Below are 25,693 nucleotides of genomic sequence, written 5' to 3'. Positions count from 1 at the left end.
TGGTTTGCCAGGTTTTTCTTTTGTTCATTTTGTTGTTGAATTCTTAGCATATGGGGAAACTGACACTCAGAATAAGTAAAACCAATCAAAACCAAGTTTTTTAATGCTTTGGTGATTCCAAATTAAGAGTATGGTGAAGAGGCAGAAGATGTCAATAACTATTATATATCATATCTACCTTTTACTCTTGGAAATATGTAATTATTTATGTTTACAATGGGAAAAAAAAGTCCTTGACAATGTTTGAAAATGTTTCAAAATGTACTTATGAGTGAGGGTCGGTCTTCATTTTCTAGAGTGTTTTTTCATTCTAAATGTTAGAAGTCTATAAAATATTTATAAATTATGACTACTATTTTTCTTTTACATTTTCCTTCATTATATATATATATTTCTTTAATTGTTTAGAATTTGTTTTTCATTTGAAAAGGAGCAGCTGAGATTATCCCATAGATTTGCTGTTTACCTCTTCAACTCTCCTAAATGCCAGAATTCTTATGTCTAATTTGACTATGATTTTCAACTTTTGAGGGATCTGAATAAGTTCTTGAGATTCTTGAGGTGTCAAGTGCATTTGTGGAATATCCAACAAAGCTAACAGATTTAACCAAACTAAGCTTTCCACCAAACCTCACATTTATTCTTAAGGAATAAATAGAATTCCACATTTTCTCCTCACCCTTAATCAGATAATGGGTAAGTCAAAATGATGATATCAGCTTGGATGAGATACTATTCAACCTTTCTAGGATAGAGGTAATCATAAAAAAATCCATTCTTTTTCTCTGTCATTTCCTTCTTCTTCCCAAACAAAATTAAATGGAGTCAACAAGAGATGTCCAACACACAGTTAACAAATAGAGTAGTTACAGGCTAGATTAGACATAGGTTGACAAATTAGATTTAAACACCACAACCTACATTCAAGTTTCTCTTTAAGAAAAGGGAGATAAACACTGACTTAAAAGGAAAATCGATAATATAATTAAACAGGATCTCATTATCTTGCTTTGTTAACTAGTCTAATGCTTCTCAATTATTCTCTGATTTGGCTTCTTGTTCCCCTATTTTGACATTTGTAGAAAACATGATTTGGTACAATTCATTTATGTACACTGATAAATCATATTCAATGCTTTTTATTATCAAATTTACCTGCTCCCAATACAGGACCTTAAACACATTCAGTCATTGAGAAAGTAGTGATTTTCAGTAGTGTGATTTCCTCTCAATGACATTTTGTTTAAATAAGAAAATCTGTGTGAAGTGGCTTTGTGCCTATGGGTAATTTGTTTGAAGTTTAAAATATCAAATATTGGCAAGAACTATGGTAATTCTGTTAAGTTGGGGAAGTAAAGTAAAATAGGTGTTGACTTTTCATTTCCCAGGGAGGATCTAATATTATTTAGTAATCCCCAATCCTCTGTTCCCATTTCTTAAATGACACATATGCCAGCTGGTGTGTAAATCACAAAGAATGTGACTATCACAGCACAGGAGGTCTTTTAATCATAGTCAAGACTAAAAATAGGAGTCCTATCTATTTTCTCATCTAGTTCTTTATTTAAAGAAAAACCTTGAAGAAAACAGAATTCACTCATTCCTCTGAAACAACAAGGAAGCAATATTCTGCTTCATTTGGTGCACCTTCAAGTGACTGTTCAAATGGCTGGATGTTGTTACAGAAATATGGTATCTAGAAGTAGCTAAAAGTTGGAGATATGAATTCTAGTGGTAAACTAGCATATGCTCACGTGAGGAAGACATTTTAAAAGGATTCTGTAAAACATGACAACTGTGAAATATTAAAATAATTTATGTTTAGTCTGGAGACAAGAAGTGTCAAATAGGGTAAGTTGGTTGTCTTCAATTGCCTGAGGGGGATGGGACATTATTTAAAAATAATAATAATAAAAAATAATTTTTGATGTTGCACCAGAGGGCCAATCTGGGATAGGTATATAGAAATTATAATGAAGATAATTTATAATAATTAGAATAGGCTAAGAGTGAAATTGTCTGCCTTATGAAAAGCATGTTCTTTATTTCCTGGAGACATTCACGACAAGGCTAGATGGCTAACCTGGTCCCTATTCATTAAATTCCCTTCAACTAAGGCTGTTCTCTCCTGGAGCACAGGGAAGATATGATGTATGATAACTGCCTTTTTATTCATTTTTATGCCCTCTACCTATATGAAAAATAAAGTTAACCTAAATATCTGAAATGAAAATCAAAAGTCAAGTGAAATACAAATGTAATAAATCTCTCCCATGTTAGAGAATCACCCTCAGGTATAGAAAGGGATCCTAAACTGGGTCAGAGGTTAAACTAGATTTGTGTTCCCCCAAACTTGTTCCAAGGAAAACTATAAATATGTGAAAGGTTGCCAGGTACTGTACAAAACAGAAAAACAAAAAACTTCCTGTGGTCAACCCAGATTTGGGAAATAGGTGAAGATAAGCATAAAGGATTTCTTGATTGCAGAAATTTTGAGATCCTTTAACATGTAAAAATATGTGAATCTTTAAAAGGGGGTTTAGAAAGGCAATTTTATTAAAAGACTTTTTAAAAGGCTTTTTTTCTTCGAGGAACATTTTTAAAAAATAAAATTGACTTTCTAAACCCCATTTTAAAGATAGGCAGGAATAGAGATGCAGATGTAGAGAATGGAGGAGGTGTGGACGTGGTGGGGGAGGGGAGGGTGGGATGAACTGGGAGATTAGGTTTGACATATATCTGCTACCATGTGTAAAATAGATAGCTAGTGGGACCCTGTTGTATAGCGCAGGAAGCTCAGCTCGGTGTTCTGTGATGACCTAGACAGGTGGGATGTGGGGAGGAGGGAGGTCCAAGAGGGAAGGGATATACGTATACATATAGCTGATTCACTTCATTGTACAGCAGAAACTAACACAACATTGTAAAGCAATTATTCCAATTAAAAAAAAAAAAAAAAAGTGACCGGATTCTAGCTCCATGCAACAAAATTTGGGGAGTGATGAATGAGTTCAAAAGAGTGAAGTTTATCTGATGTATGAGGTTTATCAAATGGTGACTGAATTCATCTCTAACTGGGCATAGGTGTTGAACTTTTAATTTCAAGGGGAAACAAAGTGAACAGAGCTCACCGATAACTACATAAGTTATTTGTCCCTGGAAATGTGTACACAACCAGAAATCAAGTACAGCATGCAAGATTCAAATGCTAAGAACACTGGAAATGGTGCCATATATGACAGAGGTCAAAGATGGAGATTCAACTAATGGAATGAAGCCATGACACCAGATTCAAAGATAAGGAACAGAGACACATTGCCAAAAATAATTGAAAAGAACTGTGTTTTGTTGTCATGGGTCAGTGATGCCACCTAACAAGGCTGAAGGTATTGAAAGGTCGTGGTGTAATAGGCAATGGTCAGAATCAGAGGGCCCTAATCACGGTTAGTGTAACCCCAACCAAGTCTAGGAATTATTGAAATGTTTTAGTGTCAGATCACTTTAATGCAAGAAACAAAGCAGGTCTCCATTCTCCAAAACTTGGGTGTTTTCAGTCAAGTTCTCCAGGAAACATACTCTGACATAGAGATCTGTGTGCAGGGATTTTACTGGGGGGTATTCTCTGGATCCAGGTCTGTGGGGGAGTGAAAGGCATAGTATTGAGAAGAGGGAAAAGTTGTACCCTAGACCCTATTCCTTCTCAGAGATAAACAGAGGCCTCAGCTAATTCTAGAACCCACCAAGAACTCAAGAGTTGGTGTAGCCCTTCAGAGTTTCTCCATCTTCAGACACAGGGTTAATCTTTTATACCCTTTCACTGACCAGTTTTTGGAGTGGGCTGCCTGCAGGAAGAGGTGTGACATCAGGTAAAGTGGCTCTCTTTGGCTGAGGATAATTCTTGGAAATCAGTTCAGCTATAGCTGTGAGCCACAACACACCCAGAAGCTGGTTAAATGAGTGTCTCTTTCTTTCTTTCTTTCTGGCTGTGTTGGGCCTTCGTTTCTGTGCGAGGGCTTTCTCTAGATGCGGCAAGCGGGGGCCACTCTTCATCGCGGTGCGCGGGCCTCTCACTATCGCGGCCTCTCTTGTTGCGGAGCACAGGCTCCAGACGCGCAGGCTCAGTAGTTGTGGCTCACGGGCCCAGTTGCTCCGCGGCTTGTGGGATCTTCCCAGACCAGGGCTCGAACCGTGTCCCCTGCACTGGCAGGCAGACTCTCAACCACTGCGCCACCAGGGAAGCCCGAGTGTCTCATTCTTGAAGGAAGTTTCTGGGTGGTGCCTCAGTGTACCCACTAGACTTGGTCAATGTGCACATTATGGAAGTTGAGTTTCAGGGAGGAAGACCATGCTTTTAGCTATTTTATTGCATGTAGGTAATCAGCAAATACAGAGAAATCATCACGTTAAAGCCATTCCAAGAACAAAGAAAAACATTCCTATTCTAGGGAAGAAACCCAAGTTTTCTGTGCTCAGTTGTCTCCCCTTCCTTGTTCTAATTAAAAAAAAAGATTTTTCTCCCATCTATTTTATATAATATGCATACAGTTTTTCAAAATAAAAAAGAACTTGAGTGTTGATGTCAGAAAATTATTAATACTTTTTCATAAAAGTACTACCTTTAGCTATAACTATAATTATATATACCTTAGGCTATAACTATAAAGTTATTAACTGAATATAGCAATGACATTTGATGTATAAGAAACTAAAAATTAATTAAATAGTTATAATGTAAAACTGAATTGGTAATAGTCAGCTAAAATTATAAATTAATTATAAACATTTACAGTGAAATATAATGAAGGAGTGACTATCGAGAAAAGCAATGGATTCAAAGCCAAAAGTTGTAGGTTCCAGGATGTTTTGATGTGTCATTTTGGACAAACCAACCTAATTTGGTAAGGTTCAGTTTTTCACCTGAAATCAGACCAATAACACTTCCACAACAAGGATCATTGTTGCAGGCTTTGTAAAAAAATGGCTAATAAAGTATAATACATATTAATATTAATAAAAAAATTTATTGAGCATACCGTGTCCCAGTGTTTTTTATGTTTATCCTCATTAAATACCATTTTAACATTGAGGAAATAGAGATTATAGATTAAATCTAGCATAATTGTTAAGAGTGTGAGGCTTAAAGTTAGACTGTCAGGTTCAAATCCTGGCTCTGCTCTCTCGTTTTGTGATCTTGAGTAAGTGATGTAGACTCCCTGCGTTTAAGTTTCCACTTCTGCAGAATGAAAATCGTAATGCCATCCACCAGGATTGTTATGGGTATTAAAGGGGGTAATGTGAGCAAAGGCCTGGAACAGTGACTGCTAACTATGGGATGAACAAATACTAGCTAAATATCAGTTAAAGAAAATTGACTTGTCTAATGTTAGAGGTCATATAGCTAAAAGGTTAAGAGGCTGGAAGCCAAATTACAGAATCTGCATGCCTAAAACATTCTAAACATCTTGTGACTATGCATTATTATTAAATGTGAAGGGCTTGTAAAAGAGGCTAAAGCAAGGAAACTCTACCTATAACATTGAAAGCGGGCTCCTGACCTCTCAGGAAGTGTGTTGGTTATGACCATGGATTCTCAAGTTTACCCCTCCTGAGACCTTAATATATGACCTCAGTTTGTGAATCCATAATTCACAATAACAATTATAAGACCTATCACATACTTAAAAATTAATTAAATGAAATACTGCATGCAAGGTTTTATCCACAGTTATTGATTAATAAGAGCAATCACACTTATCATTATGAGATGTTTTCTTATTCTTGGCAAGGAATTGTTGCCAGGGCAGCATCTGGAAGGCTTTGAGGACTGATTATCTAAGAGGAAAGGGAATTGATTGTTGTACCTCTTTGTGAGGTTGTGGGGGAGAGAGTTTTGTTTTGTTTTGTTTTGTTTTGTTCACTGATTATCACAGCAACACTGTGAACTAACTATTTGCCATTTTGGTTGGTCAAAAATGGTCAAACAGTTTCATAGGGTCCGAACTGATCTATAACTCCATTGCAGGTAAGGACATAGTCTGAAGGGAATTAAATGGGCTGTGTACACTCACATTAGTAGAGAGTGGCAGAGGCATGAGTAACTCAGTTTTGCCTGCTCCAAAATGCATATTCTTTACATTTTCTTTCTCAAAAGCACAAGTAATACCTTCACTTCTGGAAGCATAACAGTCATGAGCTTTCTTTGTTCCAGATATATCTGATAGAAAAATGTTAATCCTCAACAAAGAATAATTACTGAAAAACAGTTTTTCTTCCAGTTTAAATGTAATAGCCTACAGTTATTCCATTCCTGTTTTTCTAGCCTCAATGTCCTTGAGATTGGCACTTTACACTCTCGAGTTAAACTATCATTTGACAGCTTATTGAACATTCAGAGAAAGGCTGAGGCAAAGTCTGAACTTTGCCTTCCCACACACCTCTCAGAGCAGTAAGAGATGGAAGCTTTGTTATTTGTTTCTGCTACATCTCAAAATTGCCATCCTTGAGTTCGGTTGGAATTCCTAAGCCTAAATTGTGCAAGCTACTGTACTGAGCATCATATTTTTTGTGGGAAAATCTCTCACCTTTATGATTTTCATTTCTGCCTAATCGTCTAAGACAAGAATAGCATGCTGTGCCTAAGGGAGAAATTTTCCATTGCTACTGAAAAGATAAATGGTAGGAAGCAAAATGAACCAGGCTCATTACAACCTTCAAAAAAATAACCACCAAAAAACGGCAAATTGGTCTTCAGAAATATGAACATTGACATTTTTAATACTTTCCCATTCAATTGTGGCGTTTTATATCAAGGTTTTTATAACGTGCAATACAAACACTTACAGATGTTTGAAATAATGTATGATGCCTAATATTTTTAGCTACGTCTCCCCTGGAATCTGTACCCTTCAAGAAAGACAGCTATTTTTTAACCAATGCTGATTAAAAGTGAACAAAATGATCATATTTTAAAAAGCATCAATCTGTATAATAATGGTCCTAATGTCACTTGATAAACTGTGAAAATGCCCTATTTTCTAAGAATTGGTAAAGGCAGGCAGCTTATGTGATGCTTTAAATAGCTGACGAGCTGCTAGATGACAGGACTGAAGGGAAGATTGATTTTTTTCAGAACCAAATACAGTCTACAATAATAAGCCAATTTCTTGCTAGTGACTCATTTAGAGAAGCGATTTCTAAACATATTTTCATTAGCTGCAATGAGCATTCTCAAGGTTTCACATCTTTGGCATCAACCTGATGGTCTGCTAATTCACTAATTGAGATGGGTATTTTATGAGCGGCAAAGCACGGTAGTTACAGATTATCAAGTGTGAGTTCTACATAGATAAAATCTATTATTCACAGGAGGCCTATGCAATTGAAGTATGCATTTGCAGGAGAGGCTGAGCTTAAAATGGAGCAGAGAAAATGAATCCACAAATAAGTCTCTAATTTCATAAAGAATGCACATAGGCTGTTAGCTCAGAACATGACCTAACTGTGATGGTTATATGCACCAAGGTTGACCCAGATATTGAGGGGCACTCGCCTTCTTTTTTGAGAGTTCAGCAAAGTAATAAAATGTACTGAAGACACTAGGAGCTAATGGTAGGTTTCACACCACTCAAAGATATGTTGAGAACTGGTTTATTAATATGAAGATAGATAAATAAATATATGTATTAATGCATATATTGTAGAAAGTCTCACTTTAAAAGATTGGGTAGAATTTGAGACTCTAAGAGATGGACAAGACTATAAAGATAAGTTAGTCTTAATAGTTTTCATTAATGCATTCAGAAAAATGAGTTGAAAACTCTGTCCACCTCCTATTGTCACCTTTCTTCATTTGCAAAGGCAACAGAGAATGGATACTCTAAGAAAATGCACACTCACAATAACAAAGTCTTTTGGCTCAAATTCCAACGTGGGCCATCATCCCAGTGATTGGGCCTGGAAAAGAGTTGGCACCAATGTTTCTGTAAAATCCCTGGTCCTTTATATTTCATGTGGCCAAGAGAAAAAAGAGATCTCTCAAGCAAGTGGTAGTACGTACATAGTGAAAAAAGAAAAGGAAATCAAAAGGAAATATTTGAAACCCCTTAGGAAGTCACCCTCACTGTGTCCTTGATCTCAGTGTTGAGGCTTCACTGAAGTCTAGTGATAGGGAGTTCATTACCTCACAAGAGAGTCCATTCCAACTTTCGGTAGCTCTTTAATTTCAAACTCTCTCTCGGTAACAATCATCTATTGGTCATAGATCTTCTCTGTAGAGACTCTATCAAAAAAGTCAAATACTTCTTTGTTAGGATGACTTTCTGAAGCCAGTTTTCTTCTCCAGGTTTAAATATCTCCAGTTCTCTCAGCTATTTCTCACACAACTTTCTGATGATTTATGCCTCTTTTGTCTCTATTTCTTCCATATTTTCAAAGTTCAATTCTGATGTTATAGGACTTTGTTTGCCAAATATTCTAATGTTGATCATAAAGGCTTGTCTTTAGGATACAAAATTCATAGCCAAGAACTACTGATCCTATGCTGCAAAGCTACTGCAGTAATGCAGAGAAAATGTGTGTTCTCGAAGAACTTTACACAGCTCTGATTTGTAGTTTGAAAAGGTAGTATACGGTGATAATAATAATACCAACAAAAATAATAGTATAAACAATAATGTTTATTGAGCATTTATTTTGAGTCTGTACTAGGCAGATTGGAGTTAGAGTTAATTAATTTAACTTGCATTATAATTATCCTTTTCCCCATTCTATGAATGAAGAGACTAGGGTTTAGAAAGGTTAACTATCTTTCAAAAGGTCACTATGTTGTAACTGTCAGAGCTGAGATCAGAACACAAGTCTACCTGAATCTCAAATTACTCAAATGTTTTTCCACTACACACACACTCACTATATATATATATACACATACACACTCCCACACACACACAGACACAAACACATATTTATCCCCAAACCAAACATACCTTTCTTGACCATTTTAACCCTTGTGAAGGCAGCCTGGCTTCATGAGCACGGCTTCTGTCATTGGATAGAGTTGCAATGCCTCAAGGTTAGCTGTGCTGTTAGCAGTTTCCGCATGGTACACGACAAAAGTTAGAGCTGTGTTCCTGTCTTTGCAACTCTGTGATTCCAGGTACAGTATGAACTGGATTTGCCAAATTGGTGATTTTGAATCCTAACTCTGCAGCCTACTAACTGTGTGTTTTTAGGTAAGTTACTTAAAATCCACTGAGCCTCAGTGGCTTTGACTCTAAACTAGGTTATCACAGGTTCATTGACAGAAAAAAAAAATAAGAGAACACTGATACAGGGTCAAAACGAGACTTGATCAGGTAATAACCCTGAACTCTGATCCATGCTGCTGGTAGACTCTCTCACTTGGCACATTAGAAAAAAGTGTGCTTCTTTTCTTATTTACCTACATAACTCAGTGTTGAGGAATCCAGTGCTTCCCTTTCTCTGGACTTCTACATCTCCTTGCAGAGCTTACCAAGGTTCCACAGGTTGCAGAACCTCACCTCATCTTTCTCCTGGTCACACCAGCTGTCCCAGCTTCATTCAACATGAGCTCAGCTTCTCACCAGCAAGTCTTGTGATATCTAAACCCCTACAAGCAGTTAATGTATTAGGCTAATTTCAGTATCTGTCACCCAAATATAGTCAGAGTACATCCTGACATAGAAGAAAGAGAGTAATCTAGATTGGCTGAAGGGAATAAATGAGGAAATAATGGAGATGAATATTGTTGGGCTGGGAAAGTTGGGAGAAGTACATGAGACATTCTGGAAAGTATGAGAAAAAAAAATAGGGACACCTACACTGTGATTTTATTAAAGCAATAGTAAGTGATAGTCAAATAGATTAAAATAAGAAAGTGTATTTTTGTCTGCTCAAAATCTCAAGGTCACTAAATTTGAATGAGGGCAGCTTTACAAAGTGTCAGAGATAAAAGAAGAGGCCAAATACACACTTTTATTTTTTTCCCTCATCGTCTCACTGTCCTTATCAAACACAATCAACACTGTGGCACAAGCTCAGTCTTTTATCCAGCCTCCAGATGGTAGCTGACCCTTTCTTAAGTTATCATGGACTGCTTGAAAGTTCTTGAGGAAATCTAGGTCATTTAGATGTGTGGCCTGCTTTTTATGAAAAAAAAATAGCAATTTTAAAAATTACAAAATACCTGCTTATACTCTCAACAAATTCTGGGAACATGGGTCTTTTGAAGTAAAACACAAACAGAAGACTAAGGAAGACATTGCTTCATTTTATCTCAGCCATTGGTCATGTGTATTCAGTATTTACTATTTTTCAGGAATTGGGGTAAGTATCCTAATAAGACCTAGGTGATCACAAATATTTCAGGGAGAGAAAGAAAATTGTGTCATGATAAGTTCTATGATTTTGGTGTTCTCAGGCTGGTTTGAAGGAAAGAAGATCACTAAAAATTCTGGAAATGAGCAAACGGGGAAGGTTCATAGACAACTGGTTATGTGAACTAGAATACAAAACTAAGAATGAATTTGACTTACAGGGTGTGGTAGGTAGGCTGGGTAATTGTCCCCACACCCCAAGTATGTCCATGTCCTAATCCTTGGAACCTGGGAATGTTACCTTATATGGAAAGGGACTTTGTAGGTGAGGAGATCATCCTGGGTGATCTGAGTTGATGTGATAACATCATAACTGTCTTTAAAAGAGCGACTGAGGAGGAGTCAGCATCAGAAGAGAAGGTAAGGTGATGATGGAAGCAGAGATTAAAGTGATGCTTTTTTGAAGATGGAGGAAAGAACCACAAACCAAGGCATGCTTGCTGCCACTAGAAGGTGAAAAAGGCATGTAAACAGGTCCTCCCCTCAGAATCCAGCCTTGACAACACTTTGCCTTTATACAGGTAAAACTGATTTCAGACTTCTGACTTCCAGAATCATAAAAGAATAAATTTTTGTTGTTTTAAGCCACTAAATGTGTGGTACTTTGTTACAGCGGCAAGAGAAAACCCATATAGAGTGGGAGATGACAACTCACTCTAATGAGGTGCTTTCAAGTAGGTAAATACAGATTATAATGGAACACTTTTGGAGCTAGCATTATTTCTTGTAATCATTGATAAAATGTCTATTTTCCTATTAGTGTATTTAAGTTGCATACCAAGTTGTTTAAAGACATTTAAGCTTAACAATTCCCTTCTTATCAACACAAAATTTTCCATCCAAAAAGCCACTGAAAATATAAACAGTTTGCATTTATCACACCATTTCATTTTTTTAAGGCAAAAAAATATTGTAAGCTTGGGAAGATGACAGTAGACAGAATGTATAAGAAATTTCTATGTATTTTTTTCTATTGCTTCAACTCTACTTCTCAAGTATTAATGAACTCCACCTCTCCAGGGAAGAATTTAAGAATTAAAGGATGACTTAAATTTAAACTTTCCCAGCAGTGCAAAAATCACATAAACACAGTGTTATTTCTGATCAATGCTAAAAAACAATAAGTTGTCATCTCACTCTACAAACCACGTCTATTCATGAGTCCCTTATACAAATCCAAAAGCATATTCTGCCATCATGTTAAATTCAACTCCTAAAAAGGAATGTGTTGAACAGCTAAGGAGAAAGTCAGCTGCTTTCAAAACGGGCAGTGCATAGTGTTCTACTTTACGTTACAAGATGGATTTCAAAAGTGTAGACTCCAGTTGGAACACGCTTTTTTTTTTCAGTTGAGGCCCCTGAAGGTCCACATCAGTATTTAGAAATGACGTTGATTTCTCCTGTTTACATGTTCTTTCCTCATCATGTGTGATCTCTCACTGTACCAAAGCTAAAATATGAATTACTTAGCTTGTTAAATAAAGCCTTTGTAGTCTTGACTATGCCCATCACACCAGCTTCATCTCATCTTGCTCTCTCCATCATTCCCAAAGCTTGGGACACCTGGGCAGAGTCCTAGGATGTGTCAAACTCTCTTTCACCTAATGAAAGAGAGACACCTAATGACTTGTGTGTGTTGTTTCATATGCTTGAAATGCTCTTCCTTTGGACCCCACATAGTTGACTCTCATCTTTATTTCTTCATGTTAATTTCACCTCCTCTGAAAAACCTTCCCTTAAGCCTTCTGAAGTAGGACCTGGCTCTTTTCTCTGTCATATCACCCTGGTTCATCATAGCAATAACATTTGAGATGATGATTTCACATGACTATTGGGGCAACACAAATATCTCCATGACAATTAACTCCATCCACAATTCTATTCACCTCATTTTGAAATTGTAGTCTCTGTAAGCATCCTTGTTAAGAACATAATGTACACTTTTGGTTATAGAGTTGTAGAAGAAATTCCACAAGTCCTTATTATTTTGTCCTGGATGTTTTGGTTTTGATTTTCCTGTCAATATGAAATAACAACATCATTCTCCTTTTGTCTCTTACTTATAACGTACTTATTGGGTCATTACCTTTATCCTTAACTCGAGCTCACAAAAAGGAAAGCAAATCATGAAAAACTAACCATCAGTAGGTGATTCACTTTCCCAGCATTTCTTAGGGAGATATTTATGAAAACACCAAAAAGAAAAGAAAAAAAAAAACACTACTGTTTCTGCTATTGGATTTAAAAATATACCAGTGGCATACTGATAACTTTATGGGAAAATATAAATTTCTTCATAAATATGTAGTGAAAACCCTGAAGAGGACAAAGTTTTGGAAAAAATAATCAGTTATCTATATTCAAACAGTTCTTCTCAGAAAGGTTCTGACTATAGGTAGTTAAATAGGTTAGCTGTTACACATTTTCTAGAAATATATAATGAGATATGTGTAGGTTCATGCTACATAAATTGTTTTAGAGCACAGAAAGTCATTTTCCAATTCATTTTTCTAAATTAGGATATCCCTGATATCAAAAGTTAGTAAAGAGATCACGAATACACCACTACAAGCCAGCCTCAAAGATAAGTAGATGCAGAAACACAGTCATATAAGGTCACCTGAAAGCCAGCAGTATGTTGGGTAATTATCTTTTATGGGTTTGTTTCTTCATCTGTAAACTCCAGATTATATTACTTACCTCTAAGAAGTAGCTATGAAGAAAAAAATACCTGCAATAAAATCAATACTCAATAATTGAAAAGAATTTAACCTGCATTAACCTATGACCTGTGCTTAGTGCTGTGTGTGTAGCAATGTCCACTCCTTCTAGAAGGTCAGGGTTACCTTCAAACAAAGCAGCTGAACTTTTCCATCAAACCACAGCCTATCCAGATGGGTTGAGAGTGAAAGTTACTTGACACGAATTTTTATTCTGTTGTTGCCGTGCTTAAAGAATAAAGGAAGGTAAATACCTCTGGTGCATGAAAATGCATCTGTCAAGGAGGGGAGGACATTAGATTTGCACCAGGGCTTATCTTTTTCTAGTTATGCACCTAAAAGTTCTTTGCCCACAAAGGTGCTCTTGCTGGCACAATCCATAGCATGGCATTCAAAATTATGTTCTTCTTAACCTGACTTTGTAGTTCATTTCTAAATCAAGCCCAAGCTCATTTTGAAAGGAAAAACAGTCAGGGTGAAAGGTTCTGAAAAAAAATGTGCATGCTGTCTCTTTTTATTCTCTAGCCTTTCCTAAAGTTGACATGGTAGTTTCAGGGGTTTTATTATACCACTCATCATCAGGAAGTTCTGGATGCTAAATTATTTTATGAAAGTCCCTGGGTCATACTCTTATATAATATGTCATTTAATAGCCTTTCCTAGCTTTTACCAAAGTAGTTTTTAGCATTTGCCTCTTCATTTATTTATTTTTGTGGGAGGGAAGGGAGTGGGTGTAGATTGCATAATAGATGATACATGAAAATTATCAAGTACAATTTAAAGCCAAAGAAAGGTATCTTTTACAAAGAAAACAATACATGCACATGTTTACCAAGAATATTTCTGGAATAGAAATGAATGCCACGAATTCCCCTCAACATTCTGTTATTTTCTTTTGAGTACAGCTGGGAGGACAGAGGGTAAAAGGCAGTGTTATAATGTATGCAACCATGTTACGTGCCAATCAACTCTCTAGCATTTTAAAGATGTGATTTGTATTTAAGCCTTTCAAAAACTCTGTGAAGTCTGTTGTATCATTATCTATAAATACAGATTTCTGTATTGTGTCTAAGAAAGAATAAACAATGCACCCGCTTTTTGGAGGAGGTCGTTGAGGGGATGTGATGGCTGTCACCTGAAAGCTGGACTTGGGCAATAAAAGGATCCCCACCCCCTCCTCATCCTTGGAATGTACATCCCACCCACAGTTCCCATTGCCAGAGCCTTTTCAAGGATGCAATCTTGGAAGAGGGATGAGTAAGGTGTTGGTGAGACTATCTGGATTGAATATGTGATTGAAACCAGTTAAGGCCTCTATATAAATTTTACAATTCTCTCGGGCCATGTGGAGATCTACTCGTCTTGCTGCCACCTAAGAAAAGCCTCGTATGTAAGTTCCCTTCTTTGTTAAAATTGCCACCGACCAGACTGGAGTGGTCTGCCTCTTTCTTCAGTTTCCCTTGCCCTCTGTGTATGGGGCCACTTTCAAATTTTACTCAGGGAACTCCTGAGGTTGCAAGTGCCACTCCCAGATCTGTACAGTCCTATAATGTACTAAGTCTCCTTGCCTGGGGACAAGGTTCTGAGGTTCCATCCCACCCAGAATCCCTAAGGCAATTCTGACAGTTTAAAGATTCCACATAGACTTGTCTTTCCAATTATCTTCCCTTACTGGCACCCAGGAAAAAAGCTTCATTATTGGAATTCCATGGAACCCACATATTTCTAGATGGAGACCACAAGAGGCACCAAAACCAGTATGATGAGCATTGACAAAAGCTCAACTGGAATCCAAAGTTAAAAAAATCCAACAAGGGAATCAAGGGTTACTCTCAAACCAGTGTTTCTAGAAGCAAATTTTAAATCTAAGCTCAGAAGTAAAATAAATAAATAAATAACCAAAGAAAAGTGAATAAAAGAAAGTAAGAGTGATTGCATAAACACCTTGGACTATAATTTGGATTTTACTTTTGTCCTTCATTAAAAGGATGTAGCCCACTCAATTTTTAAGGCTTAAAAACTGGAAAGGGTCATTTAGCCTTGACAAATATGGTAAATATGGGGGCACCATCTTGCCCACAGGACTCCAGATTTTTCCTTACTCTTGCAGTGATATTCCAGACCTGATTACCAGAATGGTGCCTCAGTTTTCTGATTAATACTTAGATTCCTGAATAGCACAGTTGCCCTTCTCTGAGGCTATACCCTCTACATTAGGATTCTGCCAAAATTTTATCTCAGAGTTGCAAAGCAGAAGCCTATAAGCGACATTCTATTTTCAGATTCATGTTAATTGGCCCAGCCAGGTTTTAAAATTTTATTTAGTTCCAACATTTAAATATCTGAAATTGATATAAATTTAAATAAATATCCCCAAAATATCTTGAAGAATGTCTGAGATTTTGCAATAGTGGCTCACTTCCCACAAAGGCACAATTGGCTGAGGCTGAGTTCTAGCTGACCCCATCACGAAGGGTATGCATACTCCTTCCACGGCATCACTGTCCTTCCCACTCCCTTTGCATCAACTTCCTTGCATCACTCATCTGCCCTATCTGCCTAGTCTATGTGGGCATTAATTTATTGATCCCTCTTTCAAGAGCATACCTTGCCTCTGGCTTTCACACACACAGACCACCTGGAACCATACTGCTGTCACTCTCTGAATTTGAGTACTATTTGCAGTATGCACATGTCTGCTGCTCTATCCCACCTAGTGGATTGGGAATTACTTTGATAAAATATGGTCTTCAATATGCCAGGTTCACTGCCCCAACTAAGCTTCCTGACACCCTTTAGGATGCTCATTGTGTTTCTCATCCAGGTCATCAACTCCTCTGAATGCTTTTCTTGTCCTTGATCACCCTCTTTTATTATTACCCTCACTGGCTAGTGTAAAGTCTCACTACATTCTGAGGGTCCTCCTCTAATCTCTTCTTAACCACACCATCAGGAGATTAATCTGCTGTCTACTTTACAGAAAAAACGTCTCACTGATACACAGACAAATTTATAAAGGTGAGCCAGGCGTTGCAATTACCACTTCACTCATTCCAGGTTTTATTAAATTATTTGACTGGCAGACAGGTAATCCCTTACTCTGATTATCTCCCCCAACTATACACCTTTTAAAATCTGGGCATTCAAAGAGGCAGACTCTCAAATGCAGAGAAATCATTCACTTGTCAAAGGTATTGGGATAGGTGTTCTTTCCTGTTAATATTCTAAATATAGACTGGAAAATTCAACAAATATTAACTAGTATAAACAAAGTAGTATTTAAGCCAAATTCATAAGTGATATCTTATCCAACCCTCAAAAAAGTCACATTAATACTTTCTGACATCTTTCCTAGCACTTATTTTAGTAAACGACATTTTCTCTAGCTTCCCACTTAATGATGAACTCAGATATCACAGAGTAGGTCCTCAGTAAATACTTGTCCAGTAAATTAATGACTGTCAACAGTATTACCATGTAATCATGCTATATTCAATATCAAGGAGGCTGAATCAATAGCCACTTGAGGATTCTGTGTCTTTTCTTCAGATCTGACACATCCATTCCCCAGTTCCTGGAAGCATTGGCTGCCAATAACTCACAGATGCATTTCTGACTACTCCTATCACATATTCTACCACCTCAAAGCTCCTGGACAAACACAGTTGCAGATCAACCTCTTACATGTGTAGTTGAGGTGCTGGGTTGGAGATGGGTTATCATTAATGAAGCTAGAAGATACACCCTAAATCAATAATTATATGTTTCTTTTATAGGAAGAATATGTGTTCTGCTCAGTAACTAGAAGTGGAAGTAGAAGTGACCTCACTCACCATCACTCACTATCACCTAATCAGATAATGTACACTCCCTATAATACCAAATTTAGGCTCTGTGGGTTTTAGAGATCTTGATTCTTATAGGGGAAATGTTTACACCTGGTAACACTGTAGAAGCCCCATTGAACTTTAAGCTATGGCCATCACTTGATTACTTCAGACTTCTCATGCCAAGACAATAATATGCAAGGAAAGGTATCATCATACTACCAGGGCTAATGGACCCCAATTATGAAGATGTTGACTTTCTCTTACATCATGAGGAAGCAAAGAATATGTTTGGCACTCAGGTAATAAACTGGGGTGTCTGGTGGTGTTCTCATGATCAGTTTTAATGATAAATGGACAAATATATCAGCCAAACTATGAGATAGGCATGATAGCCAGGAATTCAGCCCCCTCAAGGATGAAGGTCTGGGTCGCCCCACCAGGCGAGTCACCTAGAGCAACAGAGGTTCATTGAGTTGGCAGAATATGTGGCAGAGGGAATAAAGGGTGGCATATCAGTTACAGCCTTGAGATCAACATCAGCATCAAGAGCTGTGGTTTGTCCTACTACCCCTACTCTTATAATTTCCCAGGAAAGAACAGCAATCAGAATCCTGGAGAAGCTATTTACATATGAGGTGAATTTACTATAAGAAGCAAATGAATATGAGTGCTACAATGCCTATGTATGCCTAGTTTCTAGAAAAACAAACAAACAAACAAACATTTTTGAGGGATTGGGGACTGAGGGCTGAAATCATCATGGTAATATCCGAGTTTTGTTTAACATTGTGTAGAAAACAAAGGAGCAGCGTAATAATCCTCTTACAGGTATCCAGGTTTCTTGGTGTCCTGAAATTCCAAATTGAACTCTTACTGAAAAAGAACTAAATAATGAGTCTCGCCTAGCCTACAAAATGGGCATGAATCTTGGCATTTGCCAAATGAGCTCTTCCTTAATTTCCTCATCAATAAAATGATAAACTGGGTTTAGAAAATCTCTAAGAATCTTACCAGTGTTAGATTTCTTTAATTCTAATAAAATCACCAAGAGCTGGAAGTTGCTCTAAGATGTGAAGAAAAAAAATATATTATGCATGTCTCTGTATGCCTCATCAAAACCCTTAAGACCTGCAATTATTGCAGGTAGGTTATTTTCTATAGTCTTACCACCTTCCCCTCAGCCACTGTCATTTGTAAATCAGTCACTGTCTACTCTTCTTAACTGTATTTTTGGATAAATTAAAGTTGGAAACAATCAATCCTATATTATGAGTGAAGAATGTCAACACATTTTCTTCCTGTGGATCTGTAACATCTGTGACATGGAGTGTGATGAATTTTGCCATCAAAATAACAGATAGTTGGCAATGAATGACATTACTATCATGTCATTTAAAGAAGAAATGGTCCATTTTGTAAAACTGGAAGAAGATAATGGTGACCCCTTGCTGCTCACCACATGGGTATCATTTTCTGTTCAAACTGCCATTTATTTCAGACCTTTGCTCCCAAAGTCAGGAACATGAGAAAAGTTAAAATTGAGCATAATCCCCCACATAGTAGGAATACACTGGATTGGGTGGGGAGAAACCTGACTTCAGATATCTCTCCTGCTCTGGTAGAATCTACCCAGGTACTGTGGAAATATCATCCAATAGAAAGTTGGGCATCCCAACCCTGCCAAGACAAAGGCTCCAGACTTAGGTTTTCCCTCCTTATAACACCAATTGTTGTCTGCAGTTTTTCGGTCTCTGAATACTTTTGACCTCACATGTTTGGCTTCATCTACACTAGCAAAATGTACTTGGTGGCAGAATTGCCATTTCGACTCCCAACCATGACCTTCTTCTCAGGCATGCTTTTAAGCTCCAATACCTCTGGGTCATTGCCACCCCCTAAATCTTCTTACTTCCTTGCTCAATCTCCACCTCCAGTTATTTTGAAGGTTATACCTCAGGACTATACCCTTAGCTGCACTATCTAGATGGGGTTATGTATGAAGCACACTGTCATTTCCTTCCATTTGTTGAAGACCTTGACTGCTCTCTCCATAATCTTTCTCCCCACCACCATTCTTATCATAATTCAGGCTTGTCAATATACAAATAGGTAACTCATACATCACCAGGCTCCTCAATTTCTTTACCTCTTCCAAAAACCTTTTTCTTCATGCTTCTTCAGCCTCCTGCTTCCACCATCTCACATGGATCCATCTCATATATGGATCTTACACCATGAATAAGGGCACTGCTCTCGCACCAGCTCCCACTCTACCATCCCAGTTCACCTGTATCAGAATGCCCATCATACCAATTTTTCACCTCTTCAAATACATAAACTCTAATCCTTTCTTTTCTGTGAATCAATTCCTCCTCTTTTCACTTCCCTCCGTAACCAGTATACATTCTATTGTAATTAACCGTTTACAAATATCCTCTATTTCTTTTCCCTCTCCTTCTTTTATAAATTAAAGGAGCTAACTTTCCTTATCCAAGACTTCTTGCCAGATCAAACTTTACTATTCTTTAGATTATCTTTAGATGGTACATTTTTAAGGCTTTTTTCCAAGTGTGATCATGGATACATTTTTTAACCTATAAGGCCTGAGTTCCTTGCATTGATAAACTGGTAATCATACTATTCTTCTATATTTCTATGAAAATTAAAGAAATTAAGTGAGAAAGAAATGGCATGCAAATAGGCACATTAGTTCCTGACAAATTTTAAGTATAAAAAGTGTTAATTAGGATAATTAAAATATTAGGTTTCTATGTTTGTGTGACTGTGTTTCCAGACTTTGTTTTTCTTTCCTTTTGTTTTGGCTTCTCATTCTTTTTCTTTGGCCCTGAAATAATGTCTTGAGTCATATTGCAGAGTGTGATGTTTAATTATGTGTGTCAACTTGGCTAGGCTATGGTGTCCAGGTTTTTTGTCAAGCAGTGTCTAAATGTTGCTATGAAGATTCTTTTTTTAATGAGTCTAACATTTAATTCAGTAGACCTTGAGTAAAGCAGATTATCCTTCAAAATTTGGGTGGGCCTCTTCCAATCAGTTGAAGGTCTTAAAAAAAAGACTGAGACTTCCTAAAGAAGAATTTCTATCTCAATAAGACTGAAACATAGACACCCTGCTTGAGTTTTTAATCTGCTGGCCTGCCCTATGAATTGGGATTTGCCCACCACACAATTAAATGAGTCAATATCTTAAAATCTCTCTCTCTCTTTCTATCTCTATCCTAATTTCTATCTTTACATTCTATGTTCTGTGGAGAACCTGGACTAATTCACGAAGGCAAAAATTACAACAAGACCTGAAGTCAATGAGAGCTGAGCCTGTCTTGTCTGGTTACTAGTCGTGGTATAAGAAGCATAGCATATTCCAAGTTTGTTCTGACGGGGGAGCAGAGGCTTCTGATAATCCCAGAATGGCAGTGAGACAAAATACATTAAGTGAACTGAACTATGAAAATCTTTGAAACACATGGATAAGAAAAAGGAAGAATGGGCTAACAAAAAAGTGAATACTAAGATGCATAATTCAGCAAAAAAATAAAAAGAGATATGATGATTACAAAATATTATAGTAGTGGAGATGTCTAGAATTATTGGCAAAAATATCTCTGGACAGGTGAGACTTGATATGACCATATTTGTATATTCTATCAGACTTTCAATCAGCCTTTATTTAAGCCCGCACCAAACTTTCCAAAGTCTAATTAGTTTCAAAGTTAACGACAGTGCCATAAATTATATTTTGCAATTAATTGTCACATTTAGTCTATTGGTTTCCTATAATAGCTCATTAAAAATTACATTACACTACTTGATCTGTTAATTTCAGGGTCAAGTTTATATGTATATTTTATCTAAGAAAATTTTTATTTCTGTTGCAGCAAGAAAATAATAAAAATTTAATTAAAGTCTCAGGAGGTTTTAGATAACTTTTAGACGTGGTATTATACTATTTTAAGCAATAACAAGGCAAATGATTTCAGGTTCTAAATTTAGGGAACTGCAAAGACAAGTAATAGCATACACACACACACACACACATACACACACACACACACAAAGTAGAAGAAGATAATTTTCTCAGAGGGAAAACTGTGCAATATTTAAAATGAAGAAACATTCTCAACTGTCCTTGAATTAAGATATTTTTCTACGGACGATACAGCCAGGTTTGGAAATAAGAAATGTTGTTCATAGGAAATAGCAAAACAAAATGTTAAAATATTAAATATACATAAATACTGCAGAATTTTACTTCTGAATATATTTACATGTTATCATATTGTAGCTGAACATTTATATTGAAATTTTTTCTCTCAAACTTCATTAACAAAAATTGCTGCTCTGCCTACTTTATAGAACTGTTGTGAGGATAAAATGAGATTATAGATGTGAAGTCATTATGTACGTTGTAAAGTTTGGATGATGGCAGTGAAACAAAAGAGGGAAAAGAAAATATGGACAGGTAAATGGATCCCAATAAATATTTTAAAGACATTAGCTGTAAATTTACAGGATAAAAGTGGCAAAATGCACTTGAACACATCCAGTGTGGGAGAGTATACATGGAACATGTTACTCATATTCACTGCTGACCAGTCTAAATTCATACAACAAGGCTAGAGTACACATGATAACAGCAAGTCTTTTACCTTGATCCAGCAACTCTAACTCTTAGTACCTACCTAGGGATACAGTTACATCTCTGCAGAAGATGTCATATGCAAAGGTATTCATTTTGGTATGTTGAGACATAAAAAACTGGAAACAGTGTACAATTCTGTCATTGGAGAAACAGCTAAATAAACTGTCTTCTATCAAGAGTATATATGTATGGAATAAAGCAACACTTAAAATGATGAGTTAGGTCTACATACACAGACATGAATAAATCTCTAAAAATACTTTCTAGAAAAGAAAATGATAAAGGTGCCCAGTGATAAATACAGACCATATAATTTATGGAAAAATTATAATAACAATACTGCCTCAGTCAGTTCTGGCTGCTGTAACAAGTTATCATAAACCAGATGGCTTAAACAACAATACTTATTTCTCACAATTCTGGAGGCTGGAAGTCCAAGATTAAGATTTGCATCTGATTCTTCCCGGTTCATAGATGGCAGTCTTCTCATGGTGTCCTCACATGGCAGAAGGGGTGAGAGAGCTCTTTGGGGTCTCTTTTATACAGGCACTAATCCTATTAGGTCATGAGGGCCCCACTCTCAGGACCTAATCACCTCCTAATGCCATCATTTTGGGGAGTTAAGATTTCAACATATGAATTTTAAGGGGAGAGAATACACAAACATTTAGTCCATAACAAATACCATGTACTTCGGGTGTGTGTGTGTGCATGTGTGTTTGTCTGCAATAACAATGTACAGCGATTACTAACAGTGGTTATCTCTAAGGTTAGGGATTGTATTTTGTATGTGCAACCTTGTGCCTGTGAAGGAAGTCAAGATCAAGGTGATTGAGTCAGGTTGGGTCCTTTGGAAGTAGACTCTGAAACCGAATTTGGGCTCCAAAGTGTATAGGAAGCCTCAGCCAACACAGCAAGGTGCTCTGTAGTGAGGTCAGCACCTCTGAATGGTCCTGTGTTGGGCCATATGCCTGGGGTCATGCTTAGTCACTGGACATGGGTAATAGAAAGTGTGGGACCTCAGCTGAGGCAGCTCTTAATACAGAATTTAGCCTTAATGTTTGTATTTTTTAAAGGGGAATATTTTCGTGTGGTTTAAGCAGTAAGCAAATACAATAGCATTTTCAAAACCAACATATGGAGAATGATATGTATGTGTATATGTATAACCTTATAAAAATTGCAGGCCATTTTGATAGCAATAGCTATCTTTTCATTGTATATTTTAGTGCTTTTAAAACAATATTCAACATATATGCATTAATATTATTAACAGGAAAACTATGTTTTCTGGATTCCTTGTCTGATTGTATGAAAAATATCTGGACAAAGTGAGCAGCAATTTTAGATGAAGTACAAGGCGTACAGTGTGGAGGTCCTGGTGAGTGGGAAGCCTCTGACCAAGTTCAATTTGGAGAGGCCTCAGCAAGCAGGTGGTCAATACAAAGTGTGTGTGTGGCAGCCACCAAGCCTCAGAATGGTACTTAGGGACAGGACTCAGTATTGAAAGGGAAAGCATGTATCTAATTAAAGCCAGGGGTTTCCTAGTCCCATGGTCACTGTGATAAAGTGAAGTAGACAAAGAGTTTGGTCCTAGGAACAAAGCAGAAGGAAAAACTGATGCTCACCTAACTGTAGCGAGGCTCAATGCTTTATTCCATTGCCCTCTCATCCTTCACTCTGTGCCACCCAAAGGACAAACTTATAAAGTTAAAGATCAGATAGACTCTAGCATAACAGATTAAAAGAAAACATTTCTACATGGAAGAAAAACAATATCTTTATATTTTGGGAGGCCCACATTTTCATTGACCTTATCTTTTAGTGGCTCAGTCTACTCTTTCCTTTTGACCTAGAACTTCAAAACCCTGGTAACTGAAATCTGTGCAAAACAGTGCTGAGCCAAGCGAAGACTGCCTGTACTCAATTCATGAATTGGAATATAGTTTAAGATGTATTTTTCAAAATTGATTCATAGATTCTATGAAATCCCTATCAAAACTAAATCAGCCTCTTTTGAAGGAATAGACAAGCTAATTCTCAAATTTACATGGAAGTGCAAAGGGCTGAGCATAGCCAAAACAACCTCAATAAAGAAGAAAAAATGTTGGTGGACTTTTACTTCCTGATTTTAACACTTACTATGAAACCTTACTAAGACAATGTGGTATCACCTTAAGGACAACTAATAGATCAATGAAATAACACAGGGAGTTCTGGTCAACCCACACATATGCAGTCCACTGATTTTGACCAAGCTACCAAGTTATTTCAATGAGAAAGACAAAGCTATTGTTAAGCAAATGGTTCTGGAACAAGAGCATATCTGCATGGAAAAACAATAACAGAAAACTCAAATCCTACCTAATATGATTCAGAAAATAATAATTCAAAATGGATTATTAGCCTGACCTAAAACCATAGTCAAAAACTTCTAGAAGAAAAGATAGGAAAATATCTTTATGATATTGCAATGGGCAAGGATTTGGGGGCAGATCACAAAGATCACTAAATGTAAAAGTCACGAAAACAATGTTGAGTTAAACTTCATCAAAATTATAAATTCTTTTTTTTTGAAATTTAAAAAATGATAAACAAACCAGACTTGGAAAATATTCACATTACATATATCTTCCCTAAAATCATCATTAAAAATATAAATAATTATAACAAAAAGTCTGAGCACACTTTTGATGTTTGACTGCTTAAAGTTTTAAACCCTCCTCCACTCTCTTCCTTGGCTGCTACTCTGCAACTAGACATGCTGATGAGAAAGCCCAGGTACTGCTGCCTTGGTACTTGCAGGTAGTTAATATTGGGCAAGGAAACCATCACTTCAGTCCTACCCTCCCACCACCATAAGAACCCCAAGCTGGCCTCCCTGTCTTGCCCTCTCAAGACATTTTGGACCCTGTCCTGTCCTTGCTAGAGAGCCTCCTTTTGTCATAAATCTTTTCATACCCTCCTAGTGCATGTGTAGCATCACTGGTCTGAAAATCCAAACCAAATTTGGTGTCTGGGGGCTCATCTTCAACTATACTGTATGACTGATGGGAAAAAAGGCAAAATATTTGAAACAGGCACTTCTCAAAAGAGTAACACATGTGAAGGTTTTAAATATCTTGAGTCATCAGGGAAATATCAATTTAAAGCTACTATAAAAGAACTCTACACACTCACCTGAATGGCTGAAATTTTAAAAGATCAATAATAGCAAATGTTAATAAGGAGGTAGAAAAACTGGAATACGAATGCATTGCTGGTCAGAGTTAAAATGTTACAACACTTTGTGAAACTGTTTGGCAATTTCTTAGAAAATTTTCCAAAGGTCTGTCTTATGACCCAGAAATATCAGTATTAGGTATTTACACAAAAGAATATAAAACCTAAGATCAAAAAATATATTTATACAAGAGTATTTTACAGCTGCCTTATTTATAACAGTCCCAAATTAAAAACAACCCAATTGTTCATCTATAGAAAAATAAATAAATTTTTATTTATTCATACAATTAAATATTATTCACCAATAGATAAGAACAACTCTTGATACATGCAACAACATAGAAGAATCTCAAAAACATTGTATTAGGGAACTAAGTTAGACAAAAGTAAGATATACTGTGGAATTTATGGTAAGTCCCTGTGGGAGAATCACAATGGAGATTCCTACATATCTGGAGCAAAACTATGCCCTATGCTTTGAAGAAAGGCATACCTTTTGATAAACAGTCCCTGGCATGCTAGTGGGTCCTGGTAGAGATGGAAAATATGATTATAGAATACTAAGTGATTATGCATTCAGAACTGCCCATCAGTTTTGTCCTATCACACCCACCAAGTCAAAATGTGCTGTGGCTCAGCAGCCATCAATAATAGGATGGAAATGGTATATAAGGACGGAGCTCAAAAATGGCCAGAGGTCACAAGCAAGCTTCATCAACATGCTATCATGTTCAATAAGTCCCCCTACTACCCAACATGGTTTTACCAGTATCCTTCTCTCTACTCACAGCTGTACAGGGTTACACAGCAGAGCTGATAAAGGAGAGTAAGTCCAAGATGGGTCAGTTCATTAAGTATGTGCCTGCAG

The sequence above is a fragment of the Balaenoptera borealis genome, assembly GCF_965194805.1.
Source record: "Balaenoptera borealis genome assembly, chromosome: 4".
NCBI lineage: Eukaryota > Metazoa > Chordata > Mammalia > Artiodactyla > Balaenopteridae > Balaenoptera > Balaenoptera borealis.
This window is presented reverse-complemented; position numbering follows the sequence as displayed.